The following is a 13,406-nucleotide window of genomic DNA, read 5'->3' on the forward strand; positions in this document are numbered from 1 at the left end:
TCTGATTTAAAAGTTAAAAGGAAAAACAATTTAAAATTACCGTAAAAGATGCAAATTGAAGAAGTATTATCCAAAATACATTATAAAACATAGAAATTAACAGGCTGCCTACATGTCTTGTGTATTAAATTAAAATATACTCTTAGAATTTAGCAAGACTTGTAGCATTTCTAGATTCTATGTTTAAGTCATTCGTGATGGTGGAATCTGCTTCATGCTTGAAAACTTGAGATGGATTATGAAACTGCTGGCTTGACGGTTATTTAATTCTTTTTCATTGTTCATAGATAGTACAACGAGCTACATTCTAAAGTTTACGACCATTTTATTTTCAAGTGTGAATTCTACACTTTGATACATTTTGAAATAACCAGATATATATATATATATATTTATACCTGCCATTACTTTTTTACAAATTATTTATTGCCAGGCATAAATTAGACTTACGATTTATATGAAATATCTCATTTTTATAATATCTAGCTACAAGTTTAATATCATAGGTGTCCTAAATTAAAAAAAATATATGATGCAATATATAGGACATTAAGTTTGGTTCATCATTTCATTTTGTTTTTTTTGGATCCGGCAAATGTTTATTGGGAATGTGTATTATAGTAGTATAATATTATCTTGAAAAAATTATAAATCTCCATTATGATTTACTTCATTCGTTTGTTGGCTTAATTTATTTTACATTATCAAAATTATCAGTGTATGAACAATTTTTATTAAAATGTAAGTGAATAAATATCTGCAAAAACATTGCAAACTACTGTTTTATTCAATTGCCATCCAACAACAGTGCCCTCTGTAATTGGGAAACTTATTTAGTTTTGTGAGTCATCTGAGCAGGTATGGTCACTGGACCATAACATTACCCACTCAACCATTTCATTGATATGAGGAAGTTTATGTTGTACTTTTTTTATTTAACGGTTGACATATTGGAGCTGCATATCCTGTGTGAATAGCTTTTGAAAGGCAAGACAATAGTCTATTAGTATCAAGGAAGCAGGTCTTCAGTAAGTAAACTTGTTTTATAAACATATACCTATGCTCTCAAATTCTTCACCTAAAACTTAAGTGTTACTAAGGTTAGTGCATCATCATTATTCAATCCCTCTGAATAAGCTAAAACCTGTATTATTGGTAGATATTATATTTGAGTTGTTGTTCTCATTTCATTGTATATTACCTTTGTGGACAAGTGGTCTATGGTATATAATATGCTAGCAAAGAAATTGTTGTTAACTTTTGTTTTAAAATCACTGATAATGCTTTGATTTCCTTCTGTCAAAAGCAATTATTTATATATGCCAGCTCTTACTATTCCTTCACTTGCACTGATGAAGGGCTAGTGTTGCCCGAAAGCTCTGCTAACTTTTATGGCTGTTTTACTTATCGTTTTGATTTAGCTTTTCACTTTTTTGTGTATCTCCATTGAGATCCAGCCACTGATACCCACAGCATTGTCATTTTTTTCAATAATTTGCCTTTGGATTTATATCAAAAAGAGGTTATTGACAGTAAAAATGAATATTTGTATTGGTTATGTATTAAAAGGTCAGTCCACTGACTGAAAATGTTAAACCACAATTAGCAAATAAATTTGTTTTATTGCAGGATATGGGAAGCACAGAGTCAATACCTAGTACAGAGGCTATGTCTTCAGTGCCACCAATAAAATCTGGTTTCTTGCACATTTACAGTAATAATAGTCATAAAACGGTACAAGTAAGTATTCCATAGGCTGTAGTTTTTTTTAACCTAATGCCAATGTACCTGGTTGAGGATTATATTTATGTTTTCTTTAGTCCGTATATAACAATAATAATAATAGCAGGTTTTTTTTATATCTTTATGGTTTTCTGTTAGAAAGTTTTAAAATTTTATATTTATATTTATTTATTTAATCTACTCACAATTCAATTTTTATTGTAAAGAGTACGTAAAAAAAGCCATTCCATGTTTTAAGCATAGGCATATACTCTGGCAGGAGCGGATCCAGGATTTTTGTAATGGGGCAGTGCTAACTTATAATTTGAATAATCTGTCAAGTAATTATAAAAAATCCATTTTAACTGTCAAAGGGAGAGGAGAGGGCACGCTCCTAGCGTTACCCCTTGCTCTGGGATGAGGGGGAAAAGACATTTTCACGATTACATAAAATAAAAGTAAGGCAATCCTAGTATTTATTTTGTATAAATTGATTTTTTTTGGGCCTCTTCAAGATGTATTGTCCCCCTCAAAAAATAATTCTTAAAATGTTTTTGTTGCCATTTTAATTTCACATAATAGTTATCCACTTTGACCAAAAATTGAATCGAAAAAATAAATGTATTTACCTGAAAAAAATGTGATTTAGAGCAAACAATAGTCGTTTTTGGTTAAATTCAACCATTTATTTTTCTATGGAAGTGAATAACTTTACTAAAACTACAAAATAACCGTTTCATGGTTTTAGGGGACAGTACATCTTTAATATATTATTGATATATACAGATGTATTAATGTATATTTTAGTTTAGAAGGGCCTGCTGACTCTTGTATAGTAATCTTATTTACTTTAGCAGTCCATGACCAATTCATTTCTGTATGTTTTATATTATTGTTGGTCAAATAAATAAATGAAAATAATGAATGCAAAGAACAAGGAAAAACATATGCTTTTTAATATAGTAATGTTCATGAAACCAGACAGAACCAGAAATTCAAATAGATACAGTGATTATTCTACACCTCCATGGTGCCGGGTATTGTTACCTTTTTTAGTGTGGGTGTTTTCATTTTAAATTCTAATGCCCTATTTCCTGTTGATGGGTAGATCCTGTTGCTACATAATGGATTTTACTATGAAAATAACATTTAAATACTGTATACTGTACAACAAAATGCCAATGTTACAGCACTTTGTATCCTGTTTATTTAAAGGCCTGAACGTTTTATATAAATATATCAATATTACCTCACTAGATCCATAGAGATTATTAATTATAATACGGTATAATAATATATGTTCGCAAACAGTGGTAGTGGCTGTACTTTTTACAATAAGATAAAAGATGTTTTAATTATTACTGTATTTTTACAGGAGAAATGGGTCACTTTTCAAAGATAATCCTAATATTTATTTTGTATATAATAATTTTGTTGATTTTGTATTGGTCTTCAAGATGTATTGTCCCCCCTGAAAAAAATACTTAAAATGTTGTTTTAATATGCCATTTTAATGTCACTAATAGTTAGCCACTTTGATCAAAAATTGGATCGAAAAAATAAATGTATTTACCTGCCAAAAATGTAATTTAGTCTGAAGATCCTGTTGCTACCTAATGGATTGTTACTATTTGTAAAGAAAATAACATTTAAATACTGTATATTAAACAAAATGCCAAGTACGGTATAGTAAACCATTTTTGTTGCAACACCAATTAAAGGCCTGAACGTTTTATATAAATATATCAATATTGCCTCACTAGATCCATAGAGATTATGAATTATAATATTTTTACAATAAGATAAAAGATGTTTTCATTTGTACTGTATTTTTAACAGGAGAAATGGGTCACTTTTCAAAGACGATATGAAGGTAAATTGATTTGAATTTTATTACAAGCAAAAATTAAAAAAAACATAGTTATCTTTCATTTTTCGTTTGTTTAATAATTTACAAGTCAGGCCAACAATATATGTACGGTTTTAGGAATTCTCTTCTGCTCTGAAACTGCAGACAATCGGCATGTGTAGAAATCCTTTTGAGGTTTAAAAATAAAATGCTTGATGTTGTATAATAATATAATATATATAATGAATAGAATTTCATGTTTTATTATAGCTACACCCGACCCAGCAGATATTCTACTGGTTGTTGGCTATAATATAACAGATTTTGCCTTTTTATATCGGTAAAATATAAGAATTCGATATTCCCTCGGGAATGATATTTTGCTCTCATGAATATATATTTCCCTCAGCTTGGTCTTCTGGAAATATATATACAGTATTCCCATTCCCTCGGGGAAATCTTATATTTCACTTCTAAGCAGGGCACTACTATTGTTAAAGTTTAGTTTATTGCTACGTGATTGCCGTCGCTTTTCAGTTTTACAATGTTACTTTGCTTTTTATATGAATTGGAATAAAATAAAAATTAATTAATTTTATACTACACAATCATGATCACAATAAATATTTATAATTATAATATTCTCATTTTACTATTCATTGTTTAATTTGATTGTTGAACAATTTGTTTTTAGGTTCTTCAGAATATCTACTGAATATCTATCCTAACAAAAAAGAGAAAAAGAGAAAGCAATACATGATTCACGCAGAAAGTTTCATTGGAATCGAGGAAGGAAATATGGGCAATGGAGAAACACGCTATTTTACTGTGTTCTACAAGGGAAAAAAAATCATTTTCCAGACGAAAAATAGAGAAGAAGCACATAGCTGGTGCGAAATGTTTAAGAAACATTTTAAATGTGGTAAGACATTAATGTTATATTAAATTTTAACATGTTATTTTGTACATTTGTACCACATTTAAGTATGGAAAAGACGAATTATTAGTACATGCAACTTTCTTTGAGTGACAGTAAAATAACAAAATCTCAACTTGTTGAGTCATGGTTATGATGGAGAAACTCATGCCATTAAAAAGATTTTACCTGCTGTAATGTTTTTAGAATGTAACACAATCTGTAATTTTGATTGCAGAAAAATGGAATGTACATTTAATGGATTCAGAGGATGCTGAGGAGTCATCTCCTAAAATGACCCCTTATCTTCTTCATGTTACACCATCGGCTGTCTCACTTACAAAGTTCAACCCATCAGAGATGTATAAACTGTGGAGTATACGACACATAAAATGCGTCGAAAATGACCAGGAGTTTTTGAATATTGGAGTGATGGGTGCAGCGTCCGACTCAGGTATGTGTAATGTAAAGCAAAAATATCATTTTCGTAATGGTGATTTGATAATTTATCGGGACACATTTTGGCAAAGGTGAAATATGTAATATGGGAAAAATTGCCCTTTTTGTTAAATAAACAATTATCATTTGTTCTTGCTTTATTTGAACTTTTGCATTATTAAGAGGAATGATGATTTGAAGGATCTTAACTATGATAAAGCGTTTTTGAAAACCAATAAACACCGCAGTTTACATTTACATCATATAAAAAAAACAGGAAAGATCAAACTAAAGTACTTCCATATGGAACTGCATCAGGCAGACTGATTAATAACTTAATTCATTTGACGTCATAAAAACAAATTGTTTAACAATAAACACAACAAGTTGGAAGTGAAGTGACGTTATATAACACAATTGTACAGGTACTGTCTCTTAAAATAGAAAAGCGCATTCATGCCAAATTTAAGTCAATTGTTTGTGTCTTCTTTTAGTATAGATCTAATTACCGTTATAAATAAGTATAATCTCATGCTCAAGTTTAATCCCACACTCTAATTTGGCTTAAATTTAGGACACCAGAGTATTTAAATTCCATTTATAGAATCCAAGTATAATCCCAGCCTGGTACTACTACTCATCATAATTTTGTTGTCAAACTAGTTTGGTCGACGGTCACTACTCGAACGACACGGACGTGTTTTTAATCGTGCTCCTCAGTGTGTTTGGAATTTCAGTTTTTCCAAGTGAATTTGACTTTGCTTTGGTGTTTTGTATGTATCCAGTCGTTATTATTTCACTTGTGAACATTCTTGATGGTATTTATGTTTGATCTGTGGTCCAATTTTGTGGATTTTAGATGTTTTTTGATGTATTTGTGCCGTCGGAACTAAGGAATTCCGGATCACGCCGTGATTTGCATTTCGCGCCTAACCAGCTGCTGTAGTACGGTGTAGTACAATGGCTCGCTAGTTGATTAGCTGTACCGGTACAACAAACACATATCTGGACCTATTTGAATTGCCTTATTTAACATCATAATGACTCTATTTAGTTGTTTGATGACATTACTCTGCACATTATTTCTGAGATCAATCATATTTCAACCAGGTTCATTTGATTGTCTGGTTCGTCAACTCAGCTATCATAACGAAAATGTTCACTATAACATTCGTGTCGGTGAGTCATGTTCTCTTTTTTTGCATACATGTGCTAGCATTAATAACACCACAAGAAAACGATATACAAGTAGGCCTGTGAGATATTACGCCAATCATTATTCGACTTTTAACCTATGTTTGTTGGTTAGTGGCGACATTCATCCTCACCCAGGCCCAGAGCTGATGCATAGGAACAAGAGCCAGCATATTGGAAACGGTAATAGTACGAAGAATACATGTGAATCTTGCGCTAAAACGGCGAGACGCAATCAAAAATGTCTGATTTGCTGTGAATGTCATCACATATTTCATATCAAGTGCATACCTATGAGCAGCGATAGTTATGTGTTTTATCAAGATAATCCATGGGCGTGTAACATCTGCTATCTACCACAACTATCGGACTCATTTTTTGACAACTCATTGAACAACAACAACAGTATATTGTCACTTGCATCCAGCAATACATCAACTGATTCTTCCATCTTTGAAACTAACCTTATTCAAGTTGCTTTATTTAACGCCAGAAGTGTGGTGAATAAGATCGAAGAATTCCATGCGCGTATCGCAATTGATGAATTGGATATCTTGATTGTCACAGAAACGTGGCTGGACTCCTCTATTGATAGTACGGAACTGTTTCCAGACTCATTCGTTGTGTACAGAAAAGACCGTTCAAGACACGGTGGTGGTGTTCTGTTAGCTTTGAAAAACGCATTTAAATCCTCTATTGTTGACTTTCCTACTAACATTGAGGTCAAAATTATTGAAATAACTGTAAATAACAATTTTAACGTTTTAATATGTGCTGTTTATAGGCCACCGAGTTCAAATGACGATTGGCTCAATCAATTCCACGATGTCGTTGATTTTATCCTTTCTATTTTACATAAGTACTGTGGTGTAATTTTAACTGGTGATTTTAATTATGATTACGGTGTTGATAGTCCCTTAGTTTATAAGAAATTTAAAGAAATTATTGCTCCACTTGATACTATACAATTTGTTGATTTTTTTACTCGTGTATCTAACACCAAAAGTAGCATTATTGATCTGGTCTTGTGCAATAACCCTGACATTGTATGTAATTTCAGAAGTCATCCCGGTCTCAGTACAAGTGACCACCTTGGGGTTTATTTTAATATTAACGCTAGATACAGTAAAGTTAAACCTGTAGATAGATATTATTATCAATATAGTAAATGTGACCATGACGATCTTTTTACAACGTTGGGGGCGGTTCCTTGGGGACTGTGCCTGGAACAATCAGACTGTGAGGAAATGTGGGAAAATTTTAAAGACCTCTTTCTCGCCACTATCAACGATTGTATCCCTAAAGTCAAAAGTAAAAAAAGAAACAGGCCAGCTTGGATAACTCAAGAAATGGTTACCATGGCTCGTAAAAAGAAACGAATGCTAAAAGAGGCTCATCGTCATCCTCATAACCCAAATAAGATGGACAAATATAGAAAGTTTAGTAATAAATTAAGAAACCTAACAAAAAAAGCTCATTTACAATATATTAGGAAATTAAGTGTCGCCTGTGTAAATGGTGACTCCAAACGTTTTTTTAGTTATGTTAAGACAAGGCGTAAGACTGGACAAGTCAAAAACTTTGTTTTTAATGGTATACCCTTGGTTTCCGATATCGATGCGGTAAATGCATTTTCCACATTCTTTGCGTCAAACTTTAACGAACCTAATCGTAATTTCAATGTTAACCATGAGATCTGTAATTGTGTTCACCCAGATATTGTTCCCCTTAATAACATTAATATTACTGAAAAAACTATTTTCGAGGCTCTATTGTCATTGAAACCCAACAAATCCCCTGGACCAGACGGGATTACACCTAAAATGTTATCCATGTCAGCTCCAATTATTGCCCCAGTGTTGTGCAAAATGTTTAACAAGTTCTTAACGGATGGCTTTGTACCAAAAGATTGGAAACTCGCGAATGTCACTCCTATTTTTAAGTCCGGTAATCGTAACGATGTTAATAATTATCGACCCATATCGCTATGTTCTATTATAGGTAAGGTTTTTGAACGTATTATAGCAGATAACATTCTTTTTCATCTTCAATTTTTTGGATTTATAAGTCCCACGCAACACGGGTTTTATCCAGGTAGATCGTGTGTTACACAGGCCTCAGCGTTATATCATGATTGGTCACAAACAATGGATGTTAGACAACCTCCTGTAATTGATGCAATATTCCTTGATTGGGAGAAGGCCTTTGACCGTGTTCCCCATGATTTAGTAATCAAGAAACTGCACAACATGGGAGTATGTGGACCTCTCCTAAAGTGTCTTCACTCCTTTCTCAGTGACAGATTCCAACGTGTTGTTCTTAATAAGGAGCATTCTGATTGGGATAGAGTGGGCTCGGGTGTTCCTCAGGGATCAGTGTTAGGCCCGCTTCTATTTAATCTCTTTGTTTATGACCTACTTCTAAATACCTCTTCTGTTATGAAGCAGTATGCAGATGACACAGTAATTTATAAACCTGTATTCAGTCGTCATGATGCACTTACCTTACAACAGGATCTTTGTAAAATTTCCAAATGGTGTGAGGATAATAAAATGAAATTAAATGCAAAGAAGTGTAAAGTCATGCACATAACTAGGAAACGTAATTATATCCCTCATTTTATTTATACAATCGAATCCAATCCCCTTGAAGCTGTTAATTCCCATAAATATCTTGGTATTAACTTCTCACGTGATTTAACATGGTCTGCTCACGTTAATGATGTATCGATGAAATCAATGAGAATGCTTGGGTTTATCAAACGGTTTGTAGGTTTCAATGACACCGAAATTTTACTACGACTTTTTAATGCACTATGTCGACCTGTTATTGAATATGGTGCTCCTGTGTGGGATCCACATCAAAAACAACATAATATAGCTATTAACAAGTCATTAAGACGGGTTACTAAATTGTGTGTTGAAGGCGATTTCACTGACAGGCTTAAGATACTAAATTTACCAGATATGGTTCAAAGAATGAAATTTCATAGTATAATTTTTGTAGTTAAGTGTTTGCATAATTTAATTGATTTTGATATATTTGAATACCTTACAATTAATTCTCGGTATCCAGAGTCGCTCACCTTTAAACACATGTATGCTAGAACTAATGCATTTAAATACTCCCTGTTTGTTAATTTTCCTCGAATATGGGAATGTATCCCGCATGAAGTTCGTAACAAAGTCCTGTTTAACTTTGAGGGGTTTAGAAGGGATTTGAAAAAATGTATTACTGATATCGAATTCATTTAGACTATCACTGTGTTTTTATGTCTTTTGCGTTTTTCGTACTATTAGTTGGGAAAGCCACTCGACAGTGCAGTTCTTTTGAACTGATCCACTTTTGGTTACCCGCAGGTGCTGATAGTACTTTGTTCTGTTTTGTTGAATGATGCCGTGCCTTGTTTATGATTTGTGTATGTTACCTGGAAATTGAATAAAATAAAATAAAAAAATAAAATACACTCGGCCGTATACAGTAATTACAATTGTATAAAGTATAATCCCATTTAGGGTCTAATCCCACCCACTACTTTATGTCTGATTTCATAAACAGGCATATCCCAGGTATAGCCCCAGTATTGACTTTTGGTCTGGATGTAGGTCTAGCCAGTTAGATGAGTTTTTACAAGAAATGCTTACTAATCACTTTTTTCCTGAACCAAACTTTCCCCGGGTATAGTCCCACCCCCAAAGTCGGCCCAATTTCGTGTTCTACTGTAGGAGGGTGGGATTTATACCAGAGGATATCACGGTAATATAAGAATTTTGAAAACCAGACATGTTCAAATATAATTTTACAATTTTAAGAAAATGTTCTGTACAGTATAGTGCTCTGTAATCTTCACATGGTTTAAAATAACATCAGAGATAAGCATGGTTAAGCTTCTAAAGAGTTATGCCCTTCAAAATAATCCGTATCGTCACACTTGAATACTAATTATTTTGGAACATTTTTGATATAATTATTACTTAGTTATTACAAATTTGACACATTAGTAGCTATCAACCAGGGTGTGTCTAGAGTTTAATATATCAAAATCTGAACTTTTTTGAGTCATGGTCGTAAGGTCGTGGGAGCAGGAACGACCAAACCCAGTACCGTTTTTGATTGCGATCATGCGAGAAATTACCTCACAACGTGAATTCATGTCATTCAATAGATGGTACCTGCTATAATAAATGTAACGTTCTTTTTAGAATTAATATAAATGCATGCCCTTCAAAAAATAATCCTTATTATCACACTTGAATATTAATTACAAAAGAATTAGACAAGAATATAAAACATAATTTGGAACATTTTTTATATCATTATTACTTATATTATATATTCATTACAAATTTGACACAATAATTGTTTATTGAGCAGAGTTGGTTATCTATCTCATGGAGAAATAAGTTAAGATTTCTCCATATTATTATAGTGCACTGTAATTATAAAAGTTCAACATAAAATATTTATGTAACTTGTTTAGTGTACACAAATTTAAAACCAAAGACACACATTTAAAACCAAATTGAAAGTTCATCTTTAGTACCAACAACATTTAATGTATTTGTGTTATTTTGTTGTTATTATTCTCATGTGTGACAATGATCGTGCAGTTTTTAAATGGTTATTGTTATATTGTCTTGTTCCTAATTGTTATGGACCCAAATGGAAATAAGTTTATATTATTTAAACTTTCTTTGGTTTGTGTGTGCAATGCAATGATTGTTTTTTATTTGTTTTTTCAATACGGTAGTCTAACAATTAGAATTTAGAATTTTTTTATTTGGTAATCAAGGTTAAAAAACAAATACGACATAAAAATAGAAAAACAATTGCGCAGATAAACATGCCTTGATTACAAGGAATGCCAAGAAAAGTTAAAAGCTTATTTCAACTTGGGTGCTGGTCCTATAACAAAGAACTGATAAAAAGTACATATAAAATTACAAAACTACTTGCAGCATAAAAATATCCTAAACTACAGTACAAAAAAGTTATCTTATCTTATACTTACTATAATTAAAACATTATTTATATTTTATTCTTAGTTTACAAATACAATGATAAATAGTAGTATATTTTTTATTTTAGGTTACTACCAAATAAAACCCAGCAATTCAAATCACCTGAGTCATATTAAAGAGGCAATTGATCGCCAAAGAAAAGTCACTAAAGAAACTGAAGATGTTGAGAAAGATCAATATTTGGAACACACACCAGGTAGCATGCCTTCTCTTAAAGGGTAGCTCCCCCGGATTTAAAATTTATAATTGATGCAAATATAAACCTTTGCATTAATATTGATGACTAACTAGCCCATAATAACAAATTACAGAATTTTAAACCTTGCCTCGCCTCTCTTAGCAGACTATTCCTCCATGCATATACCTTATGGGCTCTTTAAGACAACGTTGACACTTTAATTGCTATTAGTGATCATGCCAATACCCACACATTAATTTGTACGAAAACTTAAAGATGTATTGTCCCCCATCTGAAAAATTAAGATTAATAACAAAAAAAGACTTTGCAGTTTTAATAAAGTTAATCACTTCCATATAAAAAAATAAAAAAACTGTTTTCACTTTTAAAAACGGGGACATATATATCTTTAAGTTTTAGTAGTTAAATAATGGTATGGATTTTTTAACAATTCATTTTTTAACAATTGTTAAGATTTAATATGATATTATTTTTAATTTCATAAGGGAAAGAGGTATCATCAGGTACCATGATTCCAGATGTAGCCACTAAAGGTAAGGGTGTAATGTTATCTTACAGTATGTGGCTAACTGGACGTGCAGTAGAATTATTTGTTCATCAATTCATAGGCTAACATTTGTTCCTTTTAATGAATAGTTGATGGCGAGGATGAATTCCAGACCAGCTCCAGACCTGTATCATCAAGCCCTCATACAAGATATCCTGATGTAATAATAGGTAAAATATAAATAAATCCTAATTATAGAGAGTGCCATATTCTCCACAGTTTCAGTAATGTTATGATGGCATGTTAGATATGTTTCTGTAGAGTTTGATGTAATACCACAAAATGTTTGTGTTCTTTTTTATTTGCTGTTAGATACTGAAAGCAAACCAAATGAAGGTAATAAAACGGTGAAATTAGATGAGACAAAAGCTGAATTCATTCGGGACGGAGTAGATGCAGACACTGAGGAACAAGCCAGCTATCAAAATGCTGTACAAGCTGCTAAGCTTTCACCTCGCCAGCAAAGGCCACCTGCTCTACCAATGAAGTAATTACATACAGTCAAGTCTATTAATTGCAAACTTTTAATCCAAACTGAGGGAGATCCATATAAAAAAACCTAGGCCGGTCTCTCCAGGCAGAAGAGTCTCCTCTCTCTGTCGGCGGCGGTGCTGCTTTTTCTGGCCTAACTTTTTGTCTGCTGCTTTTAATCCTAACTAAGTATTTTGGTTTTTAGAATGCATTTTATTATATATGCATAGGGCTGGCCTGGCTAGCTGATTCTTGTGTCTATAAGTTGCCGAGTACCACAGACAAATTCTGTAATACAGTTTTGTAACATATGTATCACATGTGATGCCATAAGCCCAAATGCAACATTGCCTGTATACCAGTATAGTACATTGAATCGGATGGATTGGTCTGGTTTTCCAAAACTGTGGCTTTCAGAGGGTTTGGGAGAGCTTACTGTATCAGATAATGCAAACGTAACCTCTACAAATAACAGCAGATGATCAACTAAATACCTTAAAGGAAGATACATAAAGATACTGAATAATAATTTATTTTTTTTACATTATTTTTTCAACAGAGATCATATTCGACATTTTAAATCCGAGACGGTGAGTTTTGATTTCATAATTCTCAATTCTTGGTCACTTTTCCAGTACAGTAAAATGGTTAGGGAACACCTTCAAAACCCAACAAAGTGCCAGTCTCATATAGGTTCTACTATACTTAATATGAAGTCCACATTCTTTACATGACTTAGCCATGCCTGGTAACATTAATTTTAACATGGATATGCATGGTGGTGGAGCTGTAGCTTAGTAGTTAACATGCTTGCCTTCCAATCCCAAGGTCTGGGTTCAATCCAGAACTAGTGGCTGAGTTGTAACTTACAACTATTTCAACTCCACTCCCTAAGCCTCAAACGAGATAAATAAAGCACGATAAATGATTAAATAGTTTATCCATCCTGTAATTGGCGAGTTACTCACTGTGGGATGCGTATAAAAGAATTCCTGCTAGTCATGTGTAGCCCACATAAATGTATTGTTTGTTACATTAACTGTTCTTGT

This window comes from Antedon mediterranea, chromosome 1, assembly GCF_964355755.1.
Source record: "Antedon mediterranea chromosome 1, ecAntMedi1.1, whole genome shotgun sequence".
Classification (NCBI taxonomy): Eukaryota; Metazoa; Echinodermata; class Crinoidea; order Comatulida; family Antedonidae; genus Antedon; species Antedon mediterranea.